At 47.5% G+C, this 12,921-nt stretch overlaps 1 protein-coding gene and 1 long non-coding RNA gene across 2 annotated transcripts in view; one reads left to right on the forward strand and one right to left on the reverse strand.

Moving 5' to 3' along the window:
- NDUFA4L2 (NDUFA4 mitochondrial complex associated like 2) overlaps nt 1-12,921 on the reverse strand; it is a 49,643-nt gene that overhangs the window by 13,534 nt on the left and 23,188 nt on the right. The gene's annotated exons all lie outside the window — the stretch shown is intronic.
- LOC128346300 (uncharacterized) overlaps nt 204-12,921 on the forward strand; it is a 63,737-nt gene continuing 51,019 nt past the window's right edge. Inside the window, exon 1 of the long non-coding RNA XR_008316887.1 lies at nt 204-519. This is a non-coding gene — a long non-coding RNA (uncharacterized LOC128346300). The remainder of the gene's footprint in view (nt 520-12,921) is intronic.

Here is a 12,921-nt window from a genome sequence, read left to right on the forward strand (position 1 = left end):
CAGAATTTCAAATTAAGTTCTCCTGTTGTGTTACAGAAGAGAGGCACATGCAATTTCAGTAGAATGACCAGGTGCCAATGAGGGCGAGGTTCTCTTGCCTTTTAACAGGTGTAGGGAATTTCAACAGGTGTAGCTTTTCTTACTCATGCAGCATTGTGAGATGAAAAGCTGAAGCTTCCAAAAGACCCTCTTCAACACAAAGATTAAAGGGTATATGGGGCTGACTCCAGATTTCAGGAGGCCCTCTGCAAACTGCCCTCCATGGGTCTGCCCCTACCTTGATGGGTCCTGAGGGAGACACTTCACCACTGGCACAGGGATGCTACAGGCACAAAAGTGGTCTCAGGAATAAGCAGTAGAAACTTCTGAGGGTCCTGCACCCTCCAAGCTGGCTCCTGATACCAACCCTGAAGGATTCCATAATCAGGAATTCTTTTGCATCTAGCCATGTTCAATTTCATTAATCCTGACCACAATCTTTATATCCCAACTTTCCCACCAACCTTTCCAGCAGATCAGGTATGTCGGGGGGGGGGATTCTTCTCATCTTCACTATCATCCATCTATTCTTCTATATCAGTATCTACCTTAGGTTGCCTTTGTTGGGTTTTGTTTTTTTAAAATTCAAAACATGTATAAGCTGCTTTTCTATTAAATGGTATTCAAAGTGGCATACAAAAATAAAATGCTTTAAATGAATAATAAATACACGGTATGGCATCCCTTCCAGTGGCTGTTGCTGCTGTCTACCTTGTATTTCTTTTTAGACTGTGTTCCCTTGGGGGACCATTTTCTTATTATCTTTTTCTATGTAAACTGCTTTAGAAACTTTTTAAAAAGTATATAAATGATAGTAATAAAAGCAGCAGGAAAAGTCATGATTTGCTAAGTGAGGAGTATGGGAGGAGTATGGTCCTCCAATCCATTTGAGTTTCACAGCCCTGTGCCAAAGAAACTTTGTTGGGAAAATTGGCAGACTTCCCCCAATTCCTTTTTATTCCATCGGCCTCTGTAACTGTGCTTTATAGCACTTTAGAGGATGATCAAAGCACTTCATTCACATTGCCTTGGTCATCCTTACAACAACCCTCTATGATTATCCCCATTTTGCAGATTGGGTGCGGGTGAAGTGATGCTGAGGTAAGGTTGCCAGCTTTTGAATCGGCCCTTAAAGCTGTGCTTTGGTGTGATCTGCAGTCATGAGCAAGTGATCATGTTTTTATCTCCATGCTGTGAAAAGTTTCACCTGCTGACTTTGTTGTACTGCTTTCAAAGGTAGGGGTGGGTCGGTTCATGGTCAAACCGGCCCACCATGAACCAGGTGGTTCAAGTGGTTTGATTGTGAACTGCTTTGAACTGGTTCGAGCTGGTTTGTTGGTTTGACCGGCCCAGGTGGTTGGCCCAGCAAACAGGTTTGTGGAGCAGTGATTCGGTCCAAATTCCAACAGATCCACTGCACACAGTCTATGCACACCCCTAGTCAAAGGCCAAAAGCAGGCCATGACAGTGAGAAGCAGTGTGCTGTAATGGCTAGAATGTTTAACTCGGATTTGGGTTTGAATCTCCACATAGCTATGAAACTCCTGGGATGACTAGAGCCGGTCACCTTTGCACCTACCTCGCATGGTTATTGTGAATTTAAAAATGGGAAGGAACCATATATGCCCCCTTGGAGAAACAGGAGGATAAAAATTGAAGGAATGTGGGTTTCTTTTTCCTGATAAGTTGACAAGAGAAGAAATGTCTCAGTCCCTTTTGGGCATCCTTCCCTTACCTATTTTCTCCCCTCAACAATACCCTTTGTACTGCATTAATCCAGCTCTCTCCATGCAATATAGCATAAGATATAGAGGGCCTTGGGATTGGAGCTCAGCCTTGGGAGAGTTCCTGATGGACTTTGCTGGCTATTTTTGTTGTTGACAATGGCTTCTGAAGGAGGACTTGCAGACATCATTTACCATCCTCACAACAAACCCAAGAGTTGTCATTCTTATTCCATCTTCACAGAAGGGGAACTAGGCTCATTAAATAGCAACTTGCCACAGGCTAAGTTTGAAAGGTAAGGTCATGCACATGACCATGAGAGGAGAGGAGCGAGGAGGGTAGGGTGGGGTGGAGGGGAAGGCAGGGATGAACCTACCTCCCCCCCGCCAACAATCGATGAGCTCCTCTTTGGTATGCAATTGTGCACCCATACAATCTGTGCTGCTCTTGGCAGTGCAGATCGCTGGAGACCGGGAAAAATGAGTCCCAGCCTCCAGGAATCCCAAAATGCATTGCATGCGTAGTGTGGTGTATTTAAGGATTCCCCTGTGCAGCCTGGGCATATACACTTGCGCCCTCTATCCCAGGTTAAAGGCTGGGTAAAAATCCCAGACGTCCAGGGAAGGTAGCGCCAAGATCAGCCTCAATCCTGGCATTGCACATGAGCAGCCCAACCCAGATGGGGCTGCCCTAACCTGGGCTGGGTTGCTTGTGTGCACAGCCTCAAAGACTGAGTTGGGAAATGAACCCAAGGCACCTTCACAAAAAGGACGTTGCTCTGTGGCAGAGTGTGAACAGATACTGCAAAGGGAAGAGCCTGTGGAGATGGTTCCATGTTTTTTTCTCATGCATCAAGCAAAATTCTCAACCATGTGGCTCTTGGGGTGAGGTTGGCACATTGGTGTGTACTTATCACCTACATACGCTTTGCACCTCAAATGCTCATGTCATGCCTGTGGCCTCATCAATGAGATGTGATGACAGACCCTGCAGTAAGAGTGTCAAGGACTTGGGCTTGCCTCAGGCTCTAGAGCACAGCCTCTTGTATTTCCCTGGAGCTATTACTCTAGTTTTTGTTTTTGTTTTTACATTTTATATCCCGCTCTTCTTCCAAGGAGCCCAGAGAGATGTACTACATACTTAGGTTTCGCCTCACAACAACCCTGTGAAGTATCTATTTTTATCTCCTTGTAAACTGCCCAGAGACGTAAGTTTTGGGCAGTATAAAAGTATGATAGATAGATAGATAGATTAGGCTGAGAGAGAAGTGACTGGCCCAGAGTTACCCAGCAAGTATCATGGCTGAATGGGGATTTGAACTCGGGTCTCCCCAGTCCTAATCCAGCACTCTAGACACTAGACCACGCTTCTTCCTGAGCAAGGTCTGAATAAATAGGTCAGAGGCTAGACCTTGTATTAAACCTTCCTCATACTGTGTGTACCACTGAACCAGAACAGAGATGGTTAATCATGGATCTCTTTCCTAGCTCTCTGAGACCCATTGCTCCATGCCTATTGGTCTTCCATACTGGTTACAGTTGGGACGTTCAGTCACATATTTCTTGCACAATGTGTAATTTGGCCCCTAGAAGCATCCGGCACAATTGCTATCGAGAGCAATGCTGGAACTAAGGCGGAGAGCCCGGAATCATAGAACTAAAATTCTTGAGAACTGGGAGGCACCCTGGAAGTCTAGTCCACCCCCTCCCCCCGCGCAGTGCATGAAACTGCTAGAGCATCCTTGACCGACGGCCCTCCAGTCTCTGAGTGAAAGCCTCAAATGAAGGAGAGCCCACCACTGCATGAGGCAGACTGTCCCACTGTCAAATAGCACTTACAGTTAGGGCTGGAGATATGCTGAGCAAACATGAGTGAAGTTGTGGCAGAAGTAACCTTAGGGCATATACTCCTCTGGCATCTGAAATTTAAACCCCAAAGGGGATCTGGTACGTTTGTGTGGGGGGCATTCTTCTGAACTTATGAAGCGAGAGGAGAGCTGGTCTTGTAGTAGCAAGCATGATTTGTTCGCTTAGCTAAGCAGGGTCTACCCTGGTTGCATATGAAAGGGAGACTAGAAGTGTGAACACTGTAAGATATTCCCCTCAGGGGATGGAGCCGCTTTGGGAAGAGCAGAAGGTTCCCAGTTCCCTTCCTGGCAGCATCTCCTAGATAGGGCTCAGAGAGATTCCCGCCTGCAACCTTGGAGAAGCCGCTGCCAGTCTGTGAAGACAATACTGAGCTAGATAGACCAATGGTCTGACTCAGTATAGGGCAGCTTCCTATGTCCCTATGACCTTCGCCTGAGCCAAACCATTGGCCCATCTAGTTCAGTACTGTCCACAATGACTGGCAGTGACTCTCCAAGGTTTCAGGACAGGTAGCAATCTTTCCCACTCCTACCTGGAGATGCCAGGGATTGAACCTGGCATCTTCTGCCTGCAAAGCAGATGCTCTATCACTGAGCCGTGGCTCTGGTTCCAACTTCAGCATTTATTTAAAAGATGTATATGCCACCATTCTTCATAAATGAATTCATGGTGGCTTACCACAAAATTTATTAGTAAAACAGAGTAGCCAAAATTGTAGAAGTGCAATTTCAAAACTGCAAGAAGTACAAGGTAAGACCATCATTAAAACAGGGCAATAACAGAGAAAGATGCAGGGCCAGTTCTAATTTTCAGAGGCTCCTCAGCAGCACAGGGCCCTCCCTGGGCTCCTCCCTATTTCAGTGGGCCATGAGAGAATTCCACCATCACACAAAGGCTATGTGCACACAAGTGGTTTCAGGGATCAGCAGTGAGCCCGGGGCGGGGTCCCACAGCAGCTGTCCACCAGCACTGCCAACCCCACATGTCGGCCTTGTCTGTTTGCCCAGCTCTAATATAAAGAGGCCCTCAAAGTTATACAGGTAAGGGCTATACAATAGGCTTTTTACACCAGAAACCGAAACTGCTTTAATATATTCCCTCTCCTCAGGGAACCTGGGAACTGTAGTTTTGTGGGGAAGGGGCTAGCCGCTAGGTGGTTTACCAAACAAAAATTCTTCACCAATCTTCATAAACGACAACTCCCAAGATCCTTTGCTTGTGTGTGGCGGGTGGGGTGGGGGAGCCATGATAATAGAAAACTTATGTTGTTGAGATAGACACTGGGGCACAAAAAGGGAATACAGTGGGTTGCAGGAAGTGTGTGCGTGCATATTGGGAAGGGGAGTGGAGTTGGTGGTTCATTGTTGGGGTCCTTCAAATCTTGGAGCTGGGCTTGTTTTCACCTCAAGGGATAAGAGGCAGTTAAGAATGAGAGAAAGGCGGCAGGCAAGGGGGGCAGGGACCCTATCGTTAGTGATATCACTCTTGCTCCCCCCCCCCTCTTTTTGGAAATGGTAAGTATCTGAGACCTTTTTCTTTTTTTTTTTTGAGGTGTCAGTAAGCAAACAACCCAGTGGTGAGGAGGGGGGAGATGGTGGAAGGGAGAGATTAGGCCAGGAAAACAGTCCTGGAGATCACAGCTGGGAAAGTTCCCATGAGAAACTCTTTCTCTCACTCACTTGCTCTTTCCTGCTCCTCTAGCACTTTGGCCCTGGACAGGAAGCAAGAGACCATCCTCTTGACTGTGGGAATCAGGCACTGATGGATGAAGATGCTTGTTTTGGCATTTGGCACAGAGAGGGTGTGAATGCCTTTAGCTCAGTGTTTCTCAACCACTGGTCCCTGGACCGCTGCCGGTCCCCGAAGGGTTGAGTGCCGGTCCCTGACTGGGAGTCAACTCCACCCCCCCAAACTGAAATCAAGGCACTCACTTCCTCAATTTTGCACATGGTACGGAAGAGGAAGAGTATCACGGAGACATGGGCCCCTTCTTGTGCCTTGCCTCCACGTGCTGCTGAGATCTTCCTACAGCTATCTTATTCCCTATCTTTACAGCTTCAAACTGTATGCAGTGCGGGGGCATGGAGGAAAAAGTATGGCAGTGGGCGCCACTTGAAGGGCTGCTGGTTCTTGCATGCTCATTGTTTGCAGCCAAAGGTTGGTTGATTGAAACCCAGCTGCCTGTTGTGGTCGAGGCGCCTTGAGAGGGAACGCTGTTTCTCTCTTGCATCAGTGGGGCTTGCTTGTATGTTGTTTTCATTGGCCCCATGTAGCTTTTGGATTTTTCTAATGGCCCAACATCCCCTCTCCATTGAGTAATCACAAGCACCTCCACCCCCACCCTGCACATACTGAAGACATACTGGAGACAAATTTGTTCACCCAGGCTTTTAGATTCAGGGGTTCTCAACCTTGGGTACCCAGATGTTGGTGGACTTCTACTCCCATAATCTCCAGCCATAATGGCCAAATGCCATTGTTGTTGGGGGTTATGGGAGTTTAACTGAGGGACCCAAGGTTAAGAACCCCTAATATTCCATGTTTGCAAAAGATTCCAAATTTAATTATTTTAATGCTTATATTATTTTCATTCTAAACTGCCCAGAGATGCAAGTTTTGGGCAGTAGAGAAGTCTGATAGATAGATAGATAGATAGATAGACAGACTTGAAACCCCTTTACTAACTGCTGGTCTGGGAAACGGCGCATGAAGAATGTAGCGGTCCTTGAAACTCTGCACGAAGAATTTAGCGGTCCTTGACTCCAAAAAGTTTGAGAAACACTGCTTTAGCTCACCACACACCCTTGGCCCCTCATTATGGTAGGCATCAGCAGCTGATAGTGCCAAGTCTTTTCTGGGACCCAGAGACGGCTTTGGGTCCCTCAATAATCACCACACACGAGAAGTGTGATTGCCCAGGCATATGACTGAACATGGGAGAACAACAGCACGCAGCAGACCTTTTCTAATAACCCAACTATTTACTGCTAACTCTTCACTGGTAAAAGCCCAGTGCGTAAAACTTAGATTGAGGGATTTTAAAAACAAAACCAAGTTCAACTTATTTGATGGGCTGTCTCTCTGGCTACTAGTCTATTTGGGCCTAGGACTGTTCAGGCTTTTACACATGAGGAAGGGGCAGAAGGAGATTGTTTGGATTTTCTTTTCCACTTAAATGTTTAACTCCATTATTTATTATAACGGTCTCAGGAGCAGAAATCTGCTGTCCCTGTGTCTGTCTCCTGCTCTCTCTCCACACACCCTCCCGCCGCCTCTCAGTGCTTCTGGGCGGGCAATGTTTCTCTGGTACTCAGTGGTCTCCCTTGGGGCTTGTTGAGGATGGGGGCAGTTTTGACAGGGTTGCTTTTAATGTAGCTGAGGGACAGGCTGTTACGAAGCAGTTTATAATTCAGATACTCCTGTGTCTTGATTTTTCTTTAAATGCACATTCCTTCCAGTTTAAGGCTGTGGAATTTATTCTCCTACATAAAGTGTTCAATTTTTACTGTTCAGGCCTCTGAGGAGATCATACTGGCCCAACCACACACACAGGCTTCTACTGTAAGTCTGGAACTGTTCCTCTCACATGGCCGTTACATCCTGAGGCCACTGGGCCTGCCTCTTAAGCACACAATACACACTAGCTGTAAGAACTCTTAGTGAGATCTAGAGGTGTAGTTTTTAGAAATATATGACCTGAAATATACTGCCTAGAAATAATAGCCTTTGCCCTCCCCACCTCACTCTCTGATACTTTGAAGTTGGGTATGATTAAGCATTGATAAGAGAAAGCACCTTCTACATTCTCAAAGGCATTAGTTTCATATGACTACAGGCACAATGAGACTTGCTGAAGGGCCCACAAAATCTGGCGCCAACTTTTCCAGCACCTGTTAAGAGCATAGTAAACATCACTCGGTGTCTGTTCCAGCCCTGCGCAGCAGCTCACGAGTCCAAAGCAAAGGGGCTGTAGAGCTGATAATTGCTGTGCTAAGTGCCCGGGGCAGCTGGTGTCAAATTGAATCAATGATCGCTTTAGCAGGAGCAAACAGATATTATAAAAGCATTAGGCTTCTTCAAAGGGTGACTCAAGGCAGGCTGCCAGAGGCACAGTGGCCTGGTGCTTGACAGGACAGCATGGGCCATGGAGAAGGGGGACATCATTCTTTCTCCATCTTCTCAGGGCATTTCTGAGTGTGAACTGCAAATCCGTGAGTTGGTTTCACATTGGCCCTGTGCCAGTATGCAGCTCTACTGCAGGATCCAAACAGCAGACTGGATCAGCTGGTGGTGTGATCCATCTGCTGGGCACCATGCACGTCTCTGCAGCGCAGTCTCCTTGGTTTGCATACTCTCTGCCCTAAAGGACTGGGAGACATAGGTCTCGTTTGCATGTGCACAATACCATTATGATGCCGGGCACATCCTTGTAGGGTTGTGCATTTTGTGTTTTTCTGTTTTGTTTTTGGCCTGAATCCAAAACACCCCCATTTTGTTCTTTGTTTGAAACCATCCAATCTGAAACACCCCAGTTTTGTTCTTTGTTCAAAACTGCAAAATCTGAAACATTTTTTATTTTAAAAAATGGCCCCGGGGCAAAACTAGTGGGTGGGGGTAGTAGTGCCCAATGGGTGGAAGCAACCACCCACATTTCAGAGGAATTGGGCAAAGGGCTGATTTTTGGTGAATTTTTGAAGTTTAAGATTTTTTCCATAGGGAATAATGGAGGTTTCAGCAAAGGTATAGCTTCACGTAAGGGGGAAAGGGGTGGCCCAGAGCAGAGTAGGGTGGGTGGTAGTGCCCATTGGGGGCAAGGAAGCTGCCAGAATTATTTTAAAGGAATTGGGCAGAGGGCTGATTTTTAAAGATTTAATGGAGTGTACGCATCTTTAAAGTTCTTCCTCATAGGGAATGATGGAGGTTTCAGCAGCCCCATAACTTCATTTGGGGGGCACCAGGGTGGCCCAGAGTGAGTGGTGGTGTAGAGCACATAGGGTGCCAACCATCCCCATGGGTTGCTAACCCATGGGGTACTGGGTTCTGTTGTTTCTGAGATGTTTTGAGTGTAGATTCTCTGGTAGCATATGAGAGTGGATTCATGGTTTGTCGTTTAAAATCGCATATGCTACTAGAGAATCTACATTCTCTACACATGGGATTAGCAACCCATGAGGTTGGTTGGCACTCTATGTGCACTACTACACCACTCGCTCTGGGCCACCCCGGTGGCCCCCAAGTGGAGTTATGGGGTTGCTGAAACCTCCATTATTCCCTATGGGGGGGAAATCTTAAAGATGCGTAAACGTCAGTAAATCACAATTAATCAGCCCTTTGCCCAATACCTTTGGAATCTGGGTTGTGGCAGCCTGGCAGGCACTAACTGGGGCACTACCACCCAACCCACACTTCTGCTCCTGAATCCATTCCCAGGCTGGCATGCAGTGGCCATAACAGGCTAGCAGGCTGGGCTCAGGCTGGCAACAAGGCAGGCATAGGCAGTGGCATGGCATCATGGCAACTTGAGGCATGCAATGCTGCAAACTAGTTCTCTCTCTTTCTCTCTTCAATGAGGCAGAAAGGCAGAATGGCAACTACTAACTTGCTGAATGAACTGAAAACCTCTCCTTGAACTCCCTCCCCACCCTTGCCCCTTCTTCAACCCTTCCCCTGGTCAATGTGGGGTCAGTAAAGAGTGGCAAGAGGCAAAAGAGCCAATGGGGAACAAGGAGGGAATCGTCAGCAGGTCAGCCTATGCTTTAGGTCACAGATCAGAAGGCTGGAAGGGCGGGGAATTCAAAGAGATGTCAAACACAAAATGGAGACTGACTCAGAGATTGCCACAAAATGGAGGTCTGAAACAACAAAACGTTTTGTAGCCGAAACAGGGGTGTTTTGTTTTGTCTACAAAACACCCGAAATGGGCTGTTTTGGGTACAAAACATTTTGTATCCCAAACGTTTTGCACATCCCTACATCCTTGATGCTGACCTGTCGGCATCAGGGGCATGGCCAGCATCAAGGCACATGCCCCTCTCCTTGCCCCTGCCTGCATTTCCCAGCTAGCCAGCATTCCCCTAACCAAATGGATGGTCCCTGGGAAGCCATGCAGGAAGCTAACAAAGCGCTTGCTGCTAGACAGAAAATGTGGATGGAGGGCGGTGCATGCGGGTGAGGTGATGGTAGGGAGTGGCAGCAAGGCAGGTGAGATTATTATTATTATTAATTTATTCAATTTCTATACCACCCTTCCAAAAATGGCTCAGGGTGGTTTACATAGAGAAATAACAAACAAATAAGATAGATCCCTGTCCCCAAAGGGCTCACAATCTAAAAAGAAACATAAGATATATATCAGCAACAGTCACTGGAGGTACTGTGCTGGGGGTGGGAGGCAGGGCAGGATGCCCAAATCCGCTGCCTCAGGGCACAGACACCACCTGAAGCCATTGCCTTGCCTACTTGGCAAGCTTCCCCTGCGCATGCATGCACATTGCTTCAGTTCTCGGCACTTGATTGCTTGCTGCAGAATTTGTGAACAGACTCTACTGGAAAGCATAGCATTTGAGGTGTGCGATAATAGGTAAATTTTGCATGTAGCATTCACAGAGGCAAATGGTCAGGTGACGCTGATCATCAAGAGGTGAGCATGAGTGTGTGAACCAGCCTGCAGAAGTGGCTTACTCATTCGTCCATCCGATCTGTCAGCACTATGATACTGGGGCAGGGGAGAATGCTCCCCCTTTCCTTCGACAGGTGTTTCCCACCATGTGCTTTCTCAATAACCGAGGGCCTAACTAGAAGTTGCAGGAAAGAAGTGGCCGCATCAACCTGTGTATCTCTCCCTTGCATCTCTCAATTAACATCTACTAAAAAAAACCAGTTAGATGACATCAGCCATGACAAGCTATCAGCATCCACAGTGCCTCCTCGCCCTGTTGAAATTCACATTGTGCTGCAGGCTGACCTTAGGATAAATAGCAACATGGGTGAGGAGTGCCTTCAGTGCCCTCCCACTCCGGGTAATTCCTCACTGCTGCCAAATGTGCGGTTTGTGCAGGACTGCAGAACCTAGTGGTGTAACAGGCCCTACGTTTCCCAGCAATGCCCATGAAAATGACCCAGAGCTCCCTCTCAGCTGCTGCCAGGGTTCTCCTGCTCCAGTTTGGGGGACCCACTGAAGCCTCCCAGGCCTTCTGCAGCTGCTTCTGCAGCCTGCTTACTTCTCTCCAGGTCTCTCCCTCCATCCTTTCCCCAGCCTAACTCCCTTTTTCTTGGCACAAGAGAGAAATTAAGCCGAGAAAGCTCTTTTCCAGTTCTGTTTTTGCCCCTCCCTAGTTCACTGCAGCCAGTGCACTCAATGAACAGCGAGCCACCAAGGTCAGCTCGGTGCCCCCTTCAAGGAGGCATCCTGGGCAACCGCCTAGCCTGCCTGCTCCAAAGGCCAGCTGGCCCTGGGGTGTGGTCTGCAGTGGATGAGGGGGCACTGGGCACAGTGACATCCCAGCATCTCATTCTTTTACCAGATGCTACTGGGGAGACATGTGGGTTGGCAGCAGCCACTCATCCCCTGTAGTCTCTAGGGCCAAACTAGACGTAATGGTGGAAGATCCAGGATCAGATATCCCTTGGTGTCCCCGCACCACCACTGCCAAAGATGAAAGCAACCATAGCTCCCCCACTGAACTGAATTAAGGCTTGGAGGGGTAGTTAGTGAGCCCCTCCCTCTGGCACCCTTTCCCTGATTTATATTGATTGATTTATCCATCCTCCCCACTGCATGTTGCTATTTGCCTCACAGAGGAAAATATATGTTTTCCTTCACACAAGTTAATAGCAGCTTTTGCACGAGGATGGGGGGTGGGCTTTAGATGGGGGAAATAACATGGGAGACAAGGGTTAAAATACATCCTCCTCAGTGCCACTTCCCTGATCTTCAAAGAAGCTGCCTGGAGCTGCTAGCTAGCAGGAACAACAACAACAGTGGGAGATTCTGATCTCCTGGCTTGCCCCCCCACTGCCCAAATCAGTGCTGTACCGAGTCACCCTCTATTCTCCTATATTTACAGATGGGCGTGCAAAAAGTATCGTATCTCAGGTGGAGGCACTTGATTCTTGTACATGTAAGAGTATTTTTGCAGATTTGGCAAAATGTATAGACGGAAAAGAAATCTCTGGCAGGTACTGTTGATCTTGGACACAGAGCCCCATTCCTCCTCCTCCTCCTCCTCCTCCTCCTCCTCACCATGCTCCATTTAGCACCACCCCTCCCCGCTGTGGCCATGCTCCTTCTTTAAAGAAGCAGCTATGAAGGAGTCTTAATACAATGAAGCATCTTGGAGCATATACAGAAGTTAGTCAGGATTAAGTCCCATTGAAATGAATAGGACTTAGGTTAGTGATGACTAGCTTGTTCCATGAATTTCAGTGGGGCTTGGTCTGGGCAACATCCAGACTAGTTAGTCATGACCAACTAACTCATCTGGATGTTGCCCAGGGTCTTTCTCTTACCAGTAAGCAGCTGCTGTCTGATCCTGTGCATTTATAATTAAGGAGCAGGGGGCTCCCTTCCCAAGAGATCTCTCTCAGAGGTCTCTTTCAGAGGTGTGAGCCTTGGCACCTCTCACATTTAAAATGGAAACTCTCTACACCTTGCTTGACAACATTTTGAGAACACGGCCCACTTAATAGCAATAGCAATAGCAATAGCACTTACATTTATATACCGCTCTATAGCAATAGCACTTACATTTATATACCGCTCTATAGCTGGAAGCTCTCTAAGCGGTTTACAATGATTTAGCATATTGCCCCCAACATTCTGGGTACTCATTTTACCGACCTCGGAAGGATGGAAGGCTGAGTCAACCTTGAGCCCCTGGTCAGGATCGAACTTGTAACCTTCTGGTTACAGGGTGGCAGTTTTACCACTGCACCACCAGGGGCTCTTTAACAAAGAAACAGCTTCCAAGGCTTATGGCCATACTCTCAGAGCATGACTAAACTTTACGTTGGTATCCCTACACCCAACTGTATTTGCTCACTTCCACCTGTGCCAATGGGCACCACCAAGAATCTAGCTTGTATGATAGCCTTTTGGGCACACTCTCTCTCTTTCTCCTGCTTCAGGGGCTATGTTAAAAAAAATCAGTGCTGCCATTTTAAACTCCTTGCAACAGCTTGACCAAGGGCTCTGTATTGCTCTAAAGAATGGGAACATGGATTCCAAAGGTATATGTTCTCCTTCTCACCTTAAGTGGCACAGCAGGGAAATGCTTGACTAACAAGCAGA

This window comes from Hemicordylus capensis, chromosome 2, assembly GCF_027244095.1.
Source record: "Hemicordylus capensis ecotype Gifberg chromosome 2, rHemCap1.1.pri, whole genome shotgun sequence".
In the NCBI taxonomy this organism is placed as follows: domain Eukaryota; kingdom Metazoa; phylum Chordata; class Lepidosauria; order Squamata; family Cordylidae; genus Hemicordylus; species Hemicordylus capensis.